We start from the raw sequence: 4,659 nt of genomic DNA on the forward strand, positions 1-4,659 counted from the left end.
AATGGTGGATCCAGAGTTCCAGACTCAGTTCATCTTATAGGCTTAATTCGTACTGTATCATTTTGATGAATACGTTGCCCCCCTATTTTTTCTACAATCAAGATGATTTTCCTCTGTGGGGTATGCATATCATCTTCTTTCGTTTTCATTAGAACATATCATATTTTGTTTGAGAGGCAGGTACAACGATGTCAAATATTTGTTTTCATCAGAGGTATATTTTCATGAGATACAATGGCAATCAGGTTTGTGTTTCACGAGCTTTCTTCATATCAATGCTTCTCCCTAATCCGCCTTCACTCTAACACATGGCCACCCAACATTGTCTTCTCCTCGGTTTGCAGGCGGCACATGCAGAAGAGTTGTGGAAGGTTGATTGAGAAGTCATAAGGACTGGGTGAAGCAAAATGCAATCTCCAAGGTTAGGTTACCTCTCAATGCCCTTGATGATATGAGTGCAACTAAACTAATGTTTGTTTCTTGTGATCTATGGTTCCCACCTGCCATACTCATACATTTCTGTTTCCACATGATATATCTTCTGTATGAAATTATATTCTTTGATACAGTAAGTTATTCCTTCAAATTTAACAGTCATGGAAGAATCTGAATATGGCTACGATTTTTTTCTTTCCTAAGCACTTCTCTCCTATTAGAACCCAGCATGTGCTTACCCACTGCTGCTTTAATGTCTAAATCTTTTGGTTTATAGTTTATGGCAAACCAAATTATGAATCAAGTGTTCATCTCTGAAGTTCATAACAGTGGTCGGTTTTTAGTGTGTCTAAAGGAAATGCACCAAGCTTTTCTACTGAAAGATTATCCTGACATGGGATTTTTTATTCTTGAATGAACATGGTAGCCTTTATTATTACTTTTAGAGAAGATGTACACAGCTAGGATACAAAGCTACATTCTTACTCTGATTGGCTTAATGCAACTAGACCAAGGTTCCACAAGGCTATGTTGATTTGTTAAATTCCTTTCAGTTTCAGGTTTCAAAATGAGAAATTGGAGCATTGAGACCTTTGAACTCAAACCTAAATGAAGGTATACATATTTATGTTGGTCTAAAGCCACCATGTTTTATCTGCAGAAAATAGAAATCGCCGTTCGGTTCCATTTAAAAACTAAATTAAACTATAGACATAGTCCACGACGTCGGAACAAATAGAGTAACTAATTATTTGTATGTTTTTTCCAGCAAAGAACTTATTATAAAACGGGACACCAGAAAATCCAGTAGGGAAATTGATGGGCTCCCCTCTTTGTAAAAAAATTACTTCACGGCATTGCCTGATGTACAGAGAAATCACAGGTTCAAAAATTGCTTTCCCGTCCATGACATAATTTATACAGCATCATAGAGTGCTTTTTTAATGCATAATCGACTTCCCTCGGAAAAGCATTTGTACGATAGCTAATTAACATGTCATTTGTTCTTAATTCAGAATTGTGCATGCATCCAGCAGAGAAAGGTGCGTACATATCCTGAGGGACAATAAAAAATGTGAGTTCTTTATGGCATAATATCAGGCACCGTTCTGAGTGATCTCTTTGCAACTCAAGATACCGATTAGTTATATTATTTCCTACCGGTAACCAATTTCTGCACACCAAAACACAGAGTCAAGTCAGATCTATAGGAGGATAAGTATTCTTGGTGTGATTACTAATGAGACAATGTAGGGAATTGTTTCTAGAACTCAATTTTATTATAAGTTCAATATCAGCACCACACAATCTTTCTACTACCATTCCTAGAGAAATATCAACCTGTTACACAGGACAATGCAAGAAAACATATGTCACACAAGACTATTCTATTACCGTGCGCTTCACCGCTGCCGCCGGTGTTCCCAGCAGGCCACATATCCTAAAATGGCAATCTCATGAGTCATCTGATGAGACCGATATGAACCAAACTTTTAGCTTAATGATGCATGGTTAGATATAGATAGAAGAACCGGTTGTACTATATCTTTTCTTTGCCCTGAAGTAGCGCTTCTACTTCTAATTCATGTAATGAATATCGAGTGTGTATATAGTTCATGTCTACTTTATGGTTGACATCTTAAAGAAAAAAATACTCTAAATTAAAAGGTGCAAAGATTCTGTGGATGACATCCATGCATTAATGCATATAGCTCCAACTAGACTGAGTCTTACTTTTCTCTTATATGTGAATCTATAATCTGCTTTTGTCCAATTGTACAATTTCTCAAGTTCAACAAGGGTGTGGTTAGTGCCTTTTGTCCATTCAATCCAAAAACGGATCGGGTTCTACTATCGAAAGCGATAACGAAAAAAAACAGGAAAAATCAACCAGGTTAGTTCCTTTTTTGCTAAGATTTACAATTAAAGTCAAATTAGTACTTAATGTAATGAAGGTCAAACTTTTGTCTTTAATGATTTTTGTCTGGTTCGCAGGAGAGAGGGAGGAGTTTCCGGGCATGGGGTCATGAGTGGTACAAACTGGAAGATGCATGCCGATGGTTCTGTCAGTACAATTTACTTAGATTTTCAGTTCTTTTCACCTCATAATTATCTTTTCTTTATGTGTTAGTGCGGTTAAACTTCTTTATCTTTAGTTCCTTCCTACTTGAGGCCTTCGTGTGCACCTTGATTAAGTTCTGGTGTTTATTCGGTGCCAATGTCTTAAGACAATAGTTTCATGCATGGATTTATTCCAGCATTCTAATTTAGAGACCTTTGTGCCAGACAGTTTGTTGCATTCACCTTAATGGAGATAGTAAAATCTTACTGAGTAACAAGCATAATGATGGAGGAATGGACGTCAAGTTAAAGGTGCATATTATTCAGCTTGATTCATTGCTGAGGATTTTTTAATATATGGCTTCTAATTCCAGACCAAGAACTTAATTCAGAATCTAAAAATTGAAGGGGAGGTAGAGGGATATTGTTGGTGCTGTCTAGAAGCAATGCTCATTTATTTATTACAGTCGATGTATTTCTTGTGTGTCTCATTGATTGAGTATTTGAGTTGGAGCATAAGTATATTAGTGTCTTAGAATTTGCACATATGCTTTATCCACTTGCCATTGCTATTTACAAGTCACATATTTATATTTGGATTACAGATTCTTTGTACTTATTATTGTACTTCGTGTTTTCTATTGAGTGTGGTACCTCTTGAAGGAGGGAAAGCTAGGATTCATTGATGACTGAGGTGCAGAAACTGCTGGATACGTACAAAGACGAGGAGGTGAGCATCACGGTAATGGGTCACAGCCTCGGGGCGGAGCTGGCCACCCTGAATGCGTTGTACATCGCCGAGAATGGCCGGTCACGGTGTTTGCATTCGACAGCCCACGACCGTGTGCAGCCGGCTTCAAGAAGCGGTTCGACGTCACTGCGGCCGCGGCCCAGGTACTCGGCGCTGCTGTAACATGATATGGGCTCCGAGCTGGCCATCGACATCGGCACATCGCCATACCTGAGGCCTGAGGGTGTCGCAAGGTCAGTCCAATCAATCTCGTACGCCATAGACGATGCCCCGACTTTTTTTATGTCCATCGACAATGATTCCTCACATATAAACCATCCGACAACCATGGACGACCTTTTGCTGAAGAATCTATTGTTTGCTCCGGTGGATTTGATCTTTAGTCTTCCCTTTCTTTTCTATGGTTGTGAGTAATCAAATCCAATTCGCAGCTCCATGCACGATCAGGGCTAGGGTGTGAATTATGACTGTGTCATATGAGGCCATGATTGTGGCAGGGATGTTTGGTTGGTGGCACGAAGTTGTTTAGTAACAAGATGGGTCTAAACTCAGCTACTAGAGATTTGAGCTGAAGCACAGGAGGAGTTCCTATCATCAGTGCTGGCCGTAAAGCCGAATGCCTATGTTGGTGAGCTCTATAATCCAAACACCCGGAAGATGGTACCCCCTTCGTTCCCTAATATAAGATCTTACTACATTTGATGTAATAAATGTAATAAGATGTTATATTATGGGATAGAGGGAGTAGATGTTATTTTGTACTCTTAGCACATAAGTTGTTTTTAACTTTTTATAAGCAGCTTGTGACATTTCTAAAAAGTAAGGTCATGTAGGCACATGGAGCGCTCCTTTTTTTCGTCACTTTCTACTCAATTGTAGAGGTTTATTTATTGCAGTATAATAATTACTTCTTGTTGAGGGTACTCTGCAGCACTTGCTGTCCTTGCCTTTTCTCATATCAAGGGGCCAATACAACTTCTCTGATTATAAATGCGTGCAACATGACTATTTGAAAGAAGCTCTGTTTGAGAAATTGAGGCTAGAGTTCTGATGTAAGTACGGCATCAGCATTTGTGAGCACCTTTATGTGCTGACCATCTCATCTTTGCGGCAAGTAAGCAGTTTGATATACTGCTCGCTTTGATATAGGCATTTTGCGATGAAAATTGTCATCTATTCATGTTTACATATACTTTATCTGATGGAGACATGAGCCTGCCGAATGCCTCCACGTTAGTAATGCACATCTCAGACGATACACTCTTCTTCTTTCTTGACTAAACTTTCACACTGATTATGCATCATGGAACAGATCCAACATATTAGTTTATTTGCATGTACGTAGACGGATGACAAGTAAAATAAATTCAAGGATCTTAGTGCAGTTTGACAGCTACAATTTCACGATCATT

At 38.8% G+C, this 4,659-nt stretch overlaps 1 long non-coding RNA gene across 2 annotated transcripts; it reads left to right on the forward strand.

Annotated features, from left to right (window-relative positions):
- The first annotated feature begins 1,131 nt into the window (after window positions 1-1,131).
- On the forward strand, window positions 1,132-4,175 carry LOC147988843 (uncharacterized). 2 transcript variants are annotated; one of them, XR_015598898.1, is made up of 4 exons: window positions 1,133-1,318; window positions 1,452-2,329; window positions 2,431-3,480; window positions 3,679-4,175. It is a non-coding gene; the product is annotated as an uncharacterized LOC147988843 (long non-coding RNA). The 2 variants fall into 2 exon arrangements; XR_015598895.1 differs by having other exon boundaries at window positions 1,132-1,318; window positions 2,431-4,175.
- The last annotated feature ends 484 nt before the right edge of the window (window positions 4,176-4,659 follow it).

This window comes from Triticum urartu, chromosome 1A (genome assembly GCF_056163025.1).
Source record: "Triticum urartu cultivar PI428250 chromosome 1A, HENAU_Tu73, whole genome shotgun sequence".
Taxonomy (NCBI): domain Eukaryota; kingdom Viridiplantae; phylum Streptophyta; class Magnoliopsida; order Poales; family Poaceae; genus Triticum; species Triticum urartu.